The following is a 15,655-nucleotide window of genomic DNA, read 5'->3' on the forward strand; positions in this document are numbered from 1 at the left end:
GATTTGGTCAAATGATCGATTGATTGATTAATTTTTTGGACCAAATTTATTTGTTAATAGTAAATATTAACGTAAGATTATCCGCATTTGTAACGGATATTTTCCAATCCGTGTATTGACCATTTGGTAGCCGCCTAATGCTCTTCCCACCATGAATGTGCTTGCTCCACAAACAAGCTAATGCTTTCTCCACCATGGAGGGTGGACGATTGGTCTTCTTTAACACTGACTGCTATATATATGTGCAGCAGCTGTTGAAGAAAGACACACACACAATACACAATACACAATACACAAGACTGAAATCGCTCAACAGATTTGGCTATACATTGCAGTCCTTTCTCTCAGCATTTCCATACGATTTTCTGAGTTTTTACTCCTTCGTTCTGCATTGTTTTAACTTCAAACAAAGTAATTGTAAGTGTGATTTGCTACCGAACTTTGTGTTCGCTGAAACACTGGAGTTTGAAGTACCGCTACACTAGTGTGTGATTCGTTCTATCCTGGGAGGAAATAATCCATAACCTTGGGTACTAGGAGGGGATTAAATTCCTTAAGGAAACACTGTGAATTCAGTGGGCTCGAATTAATTACTGTTTCATTACAATAACTTATATTTTGCAGAATTATTATTTACAAATACAGCTATATTGGCGGGACTAACAAAACTTTCGCAACCAAAAAAGCAATAGAACAAACATTAGTCATAGAGATACTCCATCTTCATGGCTTTCTAGCCAAATCACTTCGTATAAAAGAATAAATCCGAGCCAAGCTAGATTAGCATATGATGATAGAGCAGCTAGAAACTAAAATATCATACTGCTCAAAATATTGAGCATCACTTCAAAAAAGAAATGATCTCTGATTGAAATAGCATTCAGTTGATGGAATTTGAAAAGAGAGGATTTATGTTACCAAACCACTCCTAGAAGCACTTCCTGTGGACAATTGAGTGACCATATTCATCATACTCGCCCTTCGTGATCCGCATCTGTACAGCAAGTAGAAGTTAGTGCTAATCGCTCAAGCTTAAAGAAATTATCTAGAAGACATTCACAATCAGAACAATTCAGTTGGGAATGAGGCGTAGTTGATAGAGTTACTGATCGTCCTAATAAAGCAACCCGGAAAAAAAAAACTAACATGTTTGAAAGTACTGAGGGAAGCTAGCTTTGATCCCCCAATCTAGGCGCTGTACTTCCTCTCTGGTGGTGCAACCACCTTGATCTGAGCAAGAGCAGTGATTTCCTTGCTCATACGATCTGTTATGCCGGGAAACATAGTTGAGCCACCACTAAGCACAATGTTCAAAAATAAATCTTTCCTAATATCAACATCACAACTCATGATTGAGTTGTAGGCTTTTTCATGAATTCCTATTTCTTTCATTCCAACCAACGATGGCTGGAAGAGGACCTCGGGGCAACGGAACCTCTCAGCACCAATATTAATGACTTGTCCATCAGGAAGTTCATAGCTCTTCTCAACTGATCTTGAGCAAATCTTTTCCTTCTGAATCTCCTGCTCAAAATCAAGTGCAACATAAGCAATCGTCTCCTTCATATGACAAATACCACTTCTTTCAAGGGCACAATTAAAAACATAACGACTCTCCTAGAGGATGTGACCGAGATAAATAATAAGATCACAACCACCAAGATCTAACCGTGAGATAGCATGGGGAAGTGCATGTCCCTCATAGATGGGACAGCGTGGGTCACACCATCACCAGAATCAACCACAATACCTTGTTGCAAAATGATAAACGAAATTAGTCACTTGACTATAACAGTAGAGAACCAGAATATACTGGTATTCCTTCTTCTTCTTACAAGTTGTGCGACCATTAGCAAACATAGAGAAAACAACCTGGTTTGCAACATACATGGCCGGCACTTTGAATTTCTCGAACATGATTTAAGTCATTTTCTCTCGTTTTGCCTTTGGGTTACGTGGTGCCTCAGTCAACAGAATGGGATGCTCCTCTGAAGCAACAACGAGCTCATTGTAAAACGTATGTGCCAAATTTGCTCCATATAATCCCAATTGATTACTATGCCTTCTTCAATAGGATATTTCATAGTCAAAATACCTCTGTAATGCCAAGCTTCATCACCAACATATAGATCTTTTTTTTCCGTTCCAACCATGATGCCAGCGTGACGAGGACGACTAACTACACTTTCCAAAACAGCACTTGGAGAATCATCCCCAGCAAACCCGGCCTAAAGAAACAAACAATGCACTTATGATTCCATAGCAGGTCACATAGGGTAGCAATACAGTTAACGCCATGAATGAAGCTGAAATAGGAAGCAGTTTTTTCTAACCTTGCTCATTCAAGTTCCGCTGTCAATAAAAAGTGGTTGAATGTCCTTTCCATCAGCCATTTCTGAGGATTTCAAATATTTATTTTGCAAGTATAATTTAGGTGAGAAATCACAGGTTTAAATACAAAGTCTGCGAGTGATTTCATCAATTCTCTTATTTATCTCCCTTCAAGCTCAATGTGAGATAGATTGGTGCACTAGGAGTTTATTAAATCAATTTGAAGATATCTCGCTCATTTAGAACTCCCAAAATGTGGATTTTCCAAAATCCTATTTCTCGTTCCTGCTGATGAAAAGAAAGAGCAAAATTGTCACGATCCGAAATTTCCACCCTCAGGGCCGTAATGACGCCTAATATTTCACTTGCTAGGCAAGCCAATATTAGATGTATTATTAGCCACTTTTAAAAATGCAAATTAAATGAAAACCAATAAGTTGAATAAAACTGAAATAGAGTAAATAAACTAAAACAACGGCGATATCCAGATACAATCACAGAACTGGTGTCACAAGTACACATGCGTCTAGAGTACTACAAATAATAGTCTGAATGAAAGCATAACTGTCTGAATCGAAATAAACAGCTAAAGGAATGTAGAAGGGGACTTCATGGCTGCGAACGCTGTGCAACAGTACATCAAGTCTCCGTCAAGCACTGGATCCGATCAATCTACTGACAGCCACTAGGACCGACTCCAAAATCTACATAAGAAGTACAAAGTGTAGTATGAGTACAACTGAACCCATGTACTCTGTAAGTGATGAGCCTAACCTCGACGAAGTTGTGACGAGGCTAAGGCGTTTACTTACAATAACACATACGCAGTATAATAATAATGATAGGGAAGGAAAACAGAAAATGAAAGTAAGGTAGTTAATTTATGAAAAAGAACTCAATCCTTGTAATCAGAGAACCTGGAATAATTGATCTCATAATTTCATGTAACAACACTGGAAATCGACACAAGAATAACAGTGAATACAACATACACAATCCATTGCGATGCGCAATCCGATCTCACCGTACATACACAATCCTCCCTTATTTCACCATATCAATATCAAGAATCGCATATAAAATCTGTTGCGGTATAATCAGAATCAATATCATAATCCTCCCTTATTTCACCATGTTACGGTTTATCAATATCAAGTATACGTACACAACCGTTGTGGCGCGCAGCCCGATCCCACCGTATCAATATCAAAATCCTCTCTTATTTCACCATATCACAACCATTGCGGCGTGCAACCTGATCCATAAACAAATTCAATAAATGAAATCAACCCAACAGCTCAAATCACAAGAATCTCTACGATTAAAGAATATGATAGAAAAATAATAAAGGAACCACATACGAATCAAAGAAAGGCTACAAATAATACAAGAGCAACAAACAAGTTATGTGACAATTTAAGTGTACAAGTAAGACAATTAAGGTAAGTAGCAATTAATCATGGAGTCATGGAAGGAATGAACATTTCAATAGAAGAATAATTAATGACAAGTAACAAGTTACGGCATAGTAAGCAATTAAAGCATGTAACAATTAAGATATAAAATAAGATAATTCATGAAATACAAGAAAGCATGGAAACAATTATTTTGACGGCGTATATACACTCGTCACCTCGCATATACGATGTTACACACGTAATTCACATAACATATAGTTCAAGGGTTCGTAATTCCCTCAAATCAAGGTTAAACTCAATACTTACCTCGCTCCGCAATCAACTTAAAGCTCAACCGGGGCCTTTCCTCTAAAATTTGCCTCCAAACCAATCGAATCTAACCAAAATCAACTTAATATCATCAAACAATGCTAGGGAAATCAATTACAATAGATAAAGCAAAGATATTTACACTTTTCCCAAAAGGTCAACAAAAGTTAACCCTGAGACTGTATGGTCAAAACCCAAGATTCGGACCAAAACCCGATTATCCATTCACCCCAAGCCTGATTATGTGATTAGTTTCGAAATCCAACCTCAATTTGAGGTCTAATCTCAATTTTATAAAACCCCCAATTCTACCCAAATTCCTAATTTTCTATCATGAAAGACCATAAATTAAGGTTAAAAATCAATGGGTGTTAATGGAAATGGAAGTAAACGAGTTAAAATATACTAAAGTGGGGATGAAATTCTTCTTCAAAATCGCCTCTAGGCCGAGCTCTAATGTGAAGATGGTGAAAAATGAAGAACATCATGTCTTTATAACATTTAAGTTACTCGGTGTCAGACCTTCTTCGGGTTCACGAAGGGCCTAAAGCGATCGCGAAGTGCAGCGGCCCAAGTGGACTTCGCATTCGCGAGATGCCTTACGCGTTCATGATGGCTCTGCCCCCGTGGCCTTCGCGTTCGCGACCCTTCGAAAGGTTTGGGTAGAACACACGACTGATCCTCTTCCAAGCCCATACCCTTCGTGTTTGCGTAGTTTTGGTCGCGTTCGCGAAGGGTGATCCCACCACTGCTTCGTGTTTGCGATCTCAACCTCGCGTTCACATAGAGGAAATCCCACCCCAGCCCAAGTTACTGTACGCGATAGCGAGAGTGGCTTCGCGCAAGAGAAGAACAAAACACTTGATACCAAAATCCTTGAAATTGCTCACCCGAGCCCTTTGGACTCCAAATCAAAGATGCACACAAGTGTAATAATATCATACAAACTTGCTCGCGCGATCAAAATACCAAAATAACCCCTAGAACTATGAATCGAACATCAAAATGAATGATATTTTCAAAGAAACTCAAAAACATGCAAATTTACAACCGGACGTCCGAATCACGTTAAATCAACTCCGTTTTGGAATTCGTTAATCTTCATTAGGCTTGAATTGGGGTACGATTCATGGTTTTAGCATTGTTTGATGTGATTTGAGGCATCGACTAAGTTCATATGATACTTTAGGACTTGTTTGTGTATTTAGTTGAGGTCCAAGGGGCCTCGGGTGAGTTTTGGATGGTTAACGGATCAAAATCGAACTTAGAACAAAGCTGGAATTTTCTGCCTTCTGGTTCAATCGCACCTGCAGAACTATTCTCGCAGGTGCGGCTGGCAAGGTGCAGAAGCGGATTTTGGGCTGGCCTGAGGTTAGGTCATAGGTGCATGAAGATTTTCGCATCTGCGAGCCCGTAGGTGTGAGCCAGGCGCCGCAGATGCGGAGTGAAGGGGAGGCAACTGGTTCCGCAGAAGCGGCATTGTCGACCGCAAAAGCGAGACCGTAGGAGCGGACCTCTTATCCGCAGAATCGAAAGAAGCCGCAGAAGCGGGGAGGACCTCGCATCTTCGAGACCGCAGATGCGGCTAAAAATACCGCAGAAGCGAAAGCACTGAGCAATGTACAAAAATGGAGGGGTCCGAGATTTTCTCATTTTTGGACATTTCAAACATGGGTTGAGGCGATATTTCAGAGAGAATCTTGAGTTAAGTCACTTGTGATCATTGTTAGTCAATAATATTGAATTATCATCAAGTATTTCGACTACATTACGTATTTTTGAGGTGAAATTCGAGGATTTGGGCCTATGGATTTGAAAATAAGATTTGAAGATTTGAAGGTCTAGTTGATGTCGGAATTTGATAAATTTGGTATGGTTGGACTCGTGGTTGAATGGGCGTTCATATTTTGTAATGTTTGTCAGGTTTCGAGACGTGGGCCCCACTGATAATTTTTGAAGTGAATTTCAGATTTTGTTGGAAAATTTAGTATTTTCATATGAAATTGATTCCTATAATTTGTGTTGACTATATCAAATTAAGTGCGACTAGATACGAGGCATTCAGAGGCCAATTTGCGAGGCAAAGGCATATTGGAATAAAGAATTTCATGGTTTGAGGTAACACTTCTCAACTTGGTTCTGAGGGTATGAATCCTTGAATTTCGTCTTATATGAATTGTTTGGAGGTGATGGGCGTGTGGGCATGCACCATAGAAATTGTAACTTAATTTATTCCGTGGAGTTGCATAAACAAACAATCATGTCATTATTCACATTTCCTCCACGTGTTAGAGGAAATTGAGTTGAGAACTTGTATTAAAGATCATGTTTAAGCTACGTGCCTGTATTTTTGGGACCCACAGGGTCGTGTTGCTGTTGAATTATATATTTAAATTATAATTTTGTACTCAGTCACATCCATCATTTGCATATCATATCTCAGTCTCTATTATCATTCATTGATACATCATATCATCATGTCGGGATGAGTTTCGTGTCATTGAGAGCCCGAGAGACTGAAGATTTTGAATTATATTTATGGGATCGAGCTGCACGCCGCAGCATATTTTATTTATTTATGCCCGGATCTGGATATTATAATGCTTTGACTGAAGGAGCCCCTCCGGAGTCTGCACCTCCCCACAGTGAGTGTAGTTTTTTTATATTTGGGATGGAGTTCCCTAGGCATGGAATTACCTTATTTATTTATATTTGGGATGGAGTTCCCTAGGCATGGAGTTGCCTTATTTATTTATATTTGGGATGGAGTTCCTTGGGCTGGATTGGCCTTATACAGTACTGAGTGACCGACTGTCAGTTGATATATATGTATTTGGGATGGAGTTCCCTGGGCTGGATTGGCCATATACAGTTCTGAGTGATTGAATATTCTGAGAGTGCGAGTACACGAGGTTTCCATTGTGGTACATAACATACAACATATATTTTGGCATGTAGATATAGAGATGTCATATTCCTCATATCATGCTGAATTTATTTATTTTACTGGTATTGGGATTATTTGTTCAACTTGAGAACATGCCTACATTTTTGTATTGTTATTTTTATATTGGACTGTACCTGTTGAGCTCGTCACTACTTTTAGCCCAAAGGTTAGTCTTGTTACTTATTAAGTACATGGGGTCGATTGTACTCATACTACACTCTGCACTTTGTGTGCAGATCCAGGTACTTTCGGATACGGCGATTGCTAGATTTTGGAGTTTCAACTGTTGGAGACTATCGAGGTAGCTGCTAGGCGTCTGCAGACCTTGACTCTCTTTCCTTTCAATTATTTGTAATGTTCTACATTTCCAGACAATGTTTATATCAGTCAGACTATGTTATCATTTAGACGCTCATGTGCTCAGTGACACCGGGTTTTGGGAGTGTATTTGTATTAGTATTTGGGAGATTTTCTATTGAATTTAAATATTATGTTTTCAATCTTAAAAGAAATTGTGGTTTATTGAGGTTATCGGCTTGCCTAGTATTGAGATAGGCGCCATCACGACATGCAAAGTTTGGGTCGTGATAAGTTGGTATCAAAGCCTAGGTTACATAGGTCTCACGAGTCATGAGCACGTCTATAGAGTCTTGCGGATTGGTACGGAGACGTCTGTACTTATCTTCGAGAGGTTGCCGAACCCTTAGGAAAATTTCACTTTCTTGTATTCTGTCGTGCGAATTTGTTGATTACGGAAACTAAATTTCTGTTATTCTATTCTCTCACAGATCGTGAGGACACGTACTACCGGATTGGATGATCAACCACCAGTGCCACCAGTTAGGGCCACGAGAGGCCGGGGTCGTGGTAGAGGTCGAGGTGTAGCTCGTTCATCAGTTGGAGCAGCACCTGTAGAACCACCAGTTGCTCCAGCTCAGGAGCAGGTTCCAGATATAGTTGAGCCGGCAGGGCCAGCTCAGGCACCAGCTATGCCTATTGTGATTCCAGGCCTTCAGGAGGTTTTAGCTCAGATATTGACCGTTTGCACTGGCCTTGCTCAGGTGGTTTCGGCCCAGGCCGCACCAGACACTTCTTAGGCCGAGGGAGGTACTCATACCCCTGTCACTTGTACTCCAGAGCAGATAGTGCAGGGACTTCAGACACCGGGGGCACTACCAGTCCAGCCGGTTGTAGCTGCTCAGGCCCAGGTTGGTCCTATTATGAATGACGAGGAGTAAAACAGACTAGAGAGATTTGAGAGAATCCGTCCTTCATCATTCAGTGGAACTGATTCAGAGGATGCTCAGGATTTCTTGGACAGATGCCAGCTGATTCTTCATACATCGGGTATTCTGGAGACCAGTGGGGTCTTATTTACTACTATTCAACTGACCGGAGCAGCTTTCAGATGGTGGGAGACTTATGAGAGGAGCAGACCAGTTGGTGTAGCACCACTTTCATGGCACGAGTTCTCTGTATTATTCCTGGAGAGGTTTGTGCCACAGAACAGCAGAGAGGAACTGCGCAGGCAGTTCGAGCATTTACGTCAGGAGGACCTGTCCGTGACCCAGTATGGGATGTGATTTTCAGAATTGGCTCGTCATGCAGTTTGGTTGGTTCCCACTGAGAGGGAGAAGATCAGGAGGTTCATTAATGGCCTCAACTATCAGTTCCATTTTGTTATGACTTTTGGAAATGTAGCAGGTGCTAAATTCAACTCGACGGCTAGAAATGGTCCGTACTCAGGAGCGTGAGGAGAGAGAGGCTAAGAGGTCTCGTGGTTTGGGTAATTCCAGCGGTGTTCCTTTTGGAGGACAGTCCTATCACAGTAGGGGTCGACCTTATAGGCCAGCTCAGATGGCTCGTCTAGTTCATCGTGGCACATTAGGTAGCCATGGTTCATACAGTGCTCGACCGAGTCAGTCTTTTCTCAATGCACTTCCATCTCAGAGTTTATCTCGTGCACCATCAGTTCAGGGTTCATCTGTACCAGGTTCTTCTGGTAGTTATTCTAGTTCTTGAGGTCCACGTCAGTACTATCCGCCATTATTAGAAAGGGTTGTTTTGAGTGTGAAGACTTGGGTCATATGAAGAGAAATTGTCCCCGCCTTTCGGGAGGTCCATCTCAGTAGAGGAGTCAGGCTGTGGCTCCCGCACCAATTAATTCATTACCTGCCCAGCCAACACGGGGTGGGGCACATGTAGCTAAAGGTCGCCCTAGAGGGGGAGGTCGATCAGGTGGTGGTCAGGCCCGATTCTATGCTATTCCTGCCAGGCCAGATGTCGTTGCTTCAAATGCAGTGATCATAGGAATTTTCTCAGTATTCCACAGGGAAGCTTCTATTTATTTGACCCTGGTTTACCATATTCATATGTATCATTATATTTTGCTCGTTATGTAGATATGCCACATGAGTCCTTAGTTTCACATGTTCGTGAATCTACGCCGGTGGGCGATACTATTATTGTGGACCGTGTGTATAGGTCATCTGTGGTAACTATTGGGGGACTGGAGACTAGAGTTGATCTCTTATTTCTTAGTATGGTTTATTTTGATGTAATCTTGGGTATTGATTAGTTGTCTCCATGTAATGATATTCTGGACTGTCACGCAAAAACTGTGACGTTGGCGATACCGGGATTACCGAGGATCGAATGGAGAGGTTCTCTAGATTTTGTTCCCACCAGAGTAATTTCTTATTTGAAGGCCCAACGGATGGTTAGGAAGGTTTGTTTATCTTATTTGGCCTTTGTGAGGGATGTTGGTGCTGATACTCCTACTAATGATTCTGTTCCGGTGGTGCGAGATTTTTCGGATGTGTTTCCTATAGACCTGTTGGGCATGCCGCCCGACAGGGATATTAACTTTGGTATTGACTTGATGCCGAGCACTTAGCCCATTGCTATTATCCGTATCGTATGGTACTAGCTGAATTGAATGAGCAACTTCAGGAACTTCTTGATAAAGGGGTTTATTAGGCCTAGCGTGTCGCATTGGGGTGCACCGATTCCGTTTGTGAAAAATAAAGATGGTACCATGCGGATGTGCATCGACTACGGGCAGTTGAACAAAGTTACAATCAAGAACAAGTATCATTTGCCTCGTATTGATAATTTATTTGACCAACTTCAGGGAGCGAGGGTGTTCTCCAAAATTGATTTGAATCTGGGTATCACTAGTTGAAAATTCGGGACTCGGATATTCTAAAGATAGCATTCAGTAAGGGTGCGCATATTTTGGTCAAAACCGAACAAACCGACAGAACCAAAAAAATTTTAATTCGGTTTCGGTTATTCGGTTTTTTCGATCGGCTTCTGTTTAAAATTTTAAAATTTCAGTTTTTCGGTTATTAATTTTTTTAGTTCGATTAACCGAAAAACCAAATTATTAGCATATAAATTTTTAAGTTATATATAGGCTAAACTCATAGGTAATAAATTAATACTATTAGGTCCAATCCATCAAAGACCCAACCCAATTAAGTAAGTCTATCAGCTACTCAATCTTAAAGACTTTCACTCTATTAAAACTTTCACAGCATATATGATAGTATACCGGGAGGATTTCACACAGAGTTGTAATTTACACTATGTTTGAATTTTATGATCCATAATAGTGTGCAAAGTTTAGTCTATTTTTTTTTAATATCTATAAAAATAGTATTTTCAAAAAGTCCGAAGTTTTGGAAAAAAATAACAAATTCGCCAGTCCTATTATTACATAGAAGGAGCACAATATGATAATGTTGAAACCGAAAACCGATCTGAAAAAAACCGAACCGAAATTAGAAAATCGAACCGAACCGAACTTATTTCAGTTTTGGTTACTACCTTTACAAAATCGAAAACCAAATAACCGAACCGAATTTTTTCAAACCGAACCGAACCGACTGAACTCCCACCCCTAGCATTCAGGACCTGTTATGGCCATTATGAGTTTCTCGTGATGTCTTTTGGTCTGACCAACGCCCCATCAGCATTCATGCTTTTGATGAATAGTGTATTTCATCCTTATCTTGACTCATTTGTCATAGTGTTCATTGATGATATCCTGGTTTACTCTCGTAGTCAGGAGGAGCATGCCCAACATTTGAGGATTGTGTTGCAGCGGTTGAGGGAGGAGAAGCTTTAGGCCAAGTTCTCAAAGTGTGAGTTTTGGCTTAGCTCAATGGCGTTCTTGGGGCACGTGGTGTCCAGTGAAGGGATTCAAGTGGATAAGAAGATAGAGGCGGTTTAGAGTTGGCCCAGACTGTCCTCAGCTACGGAGATTCGGAGCTTTCTCGGCTTGGCTGGTTATTATCATTGCTTCGTGGAGGGGTTCTCGTCTATTGCATTGCCTTTAACCAAATTGACCCAAAAGGGTGCTACTTTCAGGTGGTCGGATGAGTGTGAGGAAAGCTTTCAGAAGCTCAAGATTGCCTTGACCATAGCTCCAGTTCTAGTGTTGCCTGCAACTTCAGGCTCTTATACAGTGTATTGCGATGCTTCTCGAATTGGTATTGGGTGTTTCTTGATGCAGGAGGGTAGAGTGATTACTTATGCTTCGCGACAGTTGAAGCCCTATGAGAAGAACTACCATGTTCATGATTTGGAGTTGGCTGCCATCGTTCATGCATTAAAGATTTGGAGGCACTATCTCTATGGTGTGTCTTATGAGGTATTTACAGATCATTGGATTCTTCAGCACTTGTTCAAACAAAAGGATCTGAATTTGAGGCAGCGGAGATGGTTGAAGCTGCTAAAGGACTATAATATTACTATTTTGTATCATCCCGGGATGGCCAATGTGGTGACCGATGCCTTGAGTTGGAAGGCAGTGAGTATGAGTAGCCTTGCATTCATTCCTGTTGGTGAGAGACCGCTTGTGGTTGATTTTCAGGCCTTGGCCAATCTGTTCGTGAGATTAGATGTCTCTGAGCCCATTCAGGTTCTAGCTTGTGTGGTTTCTCGGTTTTCCTTAGATGATCGCATTGGAGAACGCCAGTATGATGATCCCCATTTGCTTGTCCTTAAGGACACGGTTCAGCATGGTGATGCTAGAGATGTTACTATTGGGGATGATAGGGTGTTGAGGATGCAGGGTCGAATTTGTGTGCCTAATGTAGACAGACTTCGTGAGTTGATTCTCCAGGAGGCTCACAGTTCGCGGTATTCTATTCATCTGGGTGCCGCGAAGATGTACCAGGACTTGAGGCAGCATTATTAGTGGGAAAGAATGAAGAAGGATATAGTGGGATTTGTAGCGCGGTGCCTTAACTGTCAGCAGGTGAAGTATTAGCATCAGAGACCGGGTGGATTGCTTCAGAGGCTAGAGATTCCAGAGTGAAAATGGGAGCAGATCACCATGGATTTTGTAGTTGGGCTCCCACGGACTTCGAGGAAGTTTGATGCTATTTGGGTGATTGTGGATCGGCTGATTAAGTCCGTGCACTTCATTCCAGTTGGGACTACTTATTCTTCATAGTGGTTGGCTAAGATTTACATCCGCAAGATTGTTCGCCTTCACGGTGTGCCAGTGTCCATCATTTTAGATCGGGGTACGCAATTTACATCACAGTTTTGGAGAGCAGTGCAACGAAAGTTAGGCACACAGGTTCAGTTGAGTACAATATTTCACCCTCAGACGGACGGACAGTCCGAGCACACTATTCAGATATTGGAAGATATGCTACGTGTTTGTGTTATAGATTTCGAGGGTTCTTGGGATCAGTTTCTGCCGCTTGCAGAGTTTGCCTATAACAACAACTACCAATCGAGCATTTAGATGGCTCCGTATGAGACTTTATATGGGATAGGGTATCGGTCTACGGTGGGTTGGTTTGAACCAGGTGAGGCTAGGCTATTGGGTACTGATTCGGTTCAGGATGCTTTGGAGAAGGTTAAATTTATTCAGGATCGACTTTGCACGGCACAATCTAGACAGAAGAGTTATGCCGACCGGCAGGTTCGCAATGTTGCTTACATGGTAGGAGAGAAGGTACTACTCCGAGTTTAGCCTATGAAGGGTGTTATGAGATTCGGGAAGAAGGGCAAGTTGAGCCCTAGGTATATTGGGCCTTTTGAAATACTTAAGAAGATTGGAGAGGTGACTTATGAACTTGCATTGCCGCCTAGTCTATCGGGTGTTCATCCAGTGTTTCATGTATCCATGCTCCGGAATATGTCGGAGATCTGTCTCATGTTTTGGATTTCAGTACGGTTCAGTTGGATGGTAATTTGACTTATGATGTGGAGCCGGTGGCCATTTTGGATCGGCAGGTTCAAAAGTTGAGATCAAAGAACATAGCTTTAGTGAAAGTGCAGTGGAGAGGCATGCCAGTCGAAAAAGCTACCTAGGAGACTGAGCGGGAGATGCGGAGCAAATATCCACACATATTTGAGACTCCAGGTATAATTCTAAACCCGTTCGAAGACGAACGTTTATTTAAGAGGAGGAGAATGTAATGAACTGGCCGGTCGTTTTGAGTATTACAGCCCCATTTCCCCATTTACAGCTTAACCTGTATTCAATTATAATTATGTGACTTGTCGGAGAGGTTTCAGAATGAATTAGAACACTTAAGTCCAAGATTTAAAGCTTAAGTAGAAATAGTTGATCGAATATTAACTTATATGTAAACAACTCCGGAATAGAGTTTTGAAGATTCCAATAGCTCTGTATGGTGATTTTGGACTTAGGAGTGTGTCCGGAAAATTATTTGGAAGTCCGTAGTTAAATTAGATTTGAAATGGCGAAAATAGGAAATTGAAAGTTTGGAAGTTTAACCGGGAGTTGACTTTTTGATATCGGGGTCGAAATTCGATTCTGGAAATTAGAATAGGTCTGTTATGTCATTTATGACTTGTGTGCGAAATTTGAGGTCAATTGAACTTGATGTTTTTTGGCATCGAAAGTAGAAGTTTGAATTCGTTAATCTTCATTAGGCTGGAATTGGGGTACGATTCGTGGGTTTAGCATTGTTTGATGTGATTTGAGGCCTCGACTAAGTTCGTATGATGTTTTAGGACTAGTTGGTGTATTTGGTTGAGGTTTCGGGGCCTCGGGTGAGTTTCGGATGGTAAACGGATCGAAATCAGACTTAGAACAAAGTTGGAATTTTCTGCCTTCTACTGCAATCGCACCTGCGAAACTATTCTCGCAGGTGCGGCTGGCAAGGCGCAAAAGCGGATTTGGGGCTGGCTTGGGGTTGGGTCGCAAGTGTGTGAAGATTTCCGCATCTGCGAGCCCGCAGGTGCGAGCGAGGGGTCGCAGATATGGAGTGAAGGGGAGGCAGCTGGTTTAGCAGAAGTTGCATTGTCGACCGCAAAAGCGAGGCCGCATGAGCGGACCTCTTGTCCGTAGAAGCGAAAGAAGCCATAGAAGCGGGGAGGACCTTGCATCTGTGATACCGCATATGCGGTTAAAATTGCCGTAGAAGCGAAAGCACTGGGTAGTGTACAAAAACAAAGGGGTCCGAAATTTTCTCATTTTTGGACATTTCAAACACGGGTTGAGGCGATGTTTCAGAGAGAATTCACGGAAATCTTGAGGTAAGTCACTTGTGATCATTATTAGTCAATAATATTGAATTATCATTGAGTATTTCGACTAGATTACGTATTTTTGAGGTGAAATTCGAGGATTTGGGCCTACGGATTTGAAAATAAGATTTGAGGATTTGAAGGTCGAGTTGATGTCAGAATTTGGTAAATTTGGTATGGTTGGACTCGTAGTTGAATGGGCGTTCATATTTTATAATTTTCATCGGGTTCCGAGACGTGGGCTCCACTGATGAATTTTTAGTTGAATTTCAAATTTTATTGGAAAATTTAGTATTTTCATATAGAATTGATTCCTATAATTTGTGTTGAATGTATCGAATTAATTGTGACTAGATACGAGGCATTCGGAAACCAATTCGCGAGGCAAAGGCGTATTGGAATAAAGAATTTTACGGTTTGAAGTAAGTAACACTTCTAAACTTAGTTCTGAGGGTATGGATCCCTGAATTTTGCGTTATATGAATTGTTTGGAGGTGACGCACATGCTAGGTGACGAGCGTATGGCGTGTTCCATAGAAATTGTGACTTAATTGATTCCATGGAGTTGCATAATCAAACAATCATGTCATTATCCACATATCCTCCACATGTTAGAGGAAATTGAGCTGAGACTCATGTTAAAGATCATGTTTAGGCTATGTGCCGATATTTTTAGGACCCACAGAGGTCTTATTGCTATTGAATTACTTTATTAAATTTACAATTTTGTACTCAGTCACATCCATCATTTGCATATCATATCTCAGTCTCTGTTGTCATTCATTGATACATCATATCATCATGTCAGGTTGATTTTCATGTCATTGAGAGCCCGAGAGACTGGAGATTTTGAGTGATATTTATGGAGATTCCGAGTGATATTTATGTTTATTTATTTATGCCTGAATTTGGCTATTATAGCGCTTGGGCTGAAGGAGCAACTCCGGAGTCTGCACCCTCCACAGTGAGCGCAGTTACTTTATATTTGGGATGGAGTTCCCTAGGCATGGAGTTGCCTTATTTATTTATATTTGGGATGGAGTTTCTTAGGCATGGAGTTGCCTTATTTATTTATATTTTGGATGGAGTTCCCTAGGCATGAAGTTGCCTTATTTGTTTATATTTGGGA

General features: G+C 41.2%; 1 pseudogene; it reads right to left on the minus strand.

Annotated features, from left to right (window-relative positions):
* Positions 1 to 928: 928 nt before the first annotated feature.
* LOC107771171 (actin-3-like) lies at positions 929 to 2,393 on the minus strand (annotated as a pseudogene).
* Positions 2,394 to 15,655: the final 13,262 nt, after the last annotated feature.

The sequence above is a fragment of the Nicotiana tabacum genome, chromosome 21 (assembly GCF_000715075.1).
Source record: "Nicotiana tabacum cultivar K326 chromosome 21, ASM71507v2, whole genome shotgun sequence".
In the NCBI taxonomy this organism is placed as follows: domain Eukaryota; kingdom Viridiplantae; phylum Streptophyta; class Magnoliopsida; order Solanales; family Solanaceae; genus Nicotiana; species Nicotiana tabacum.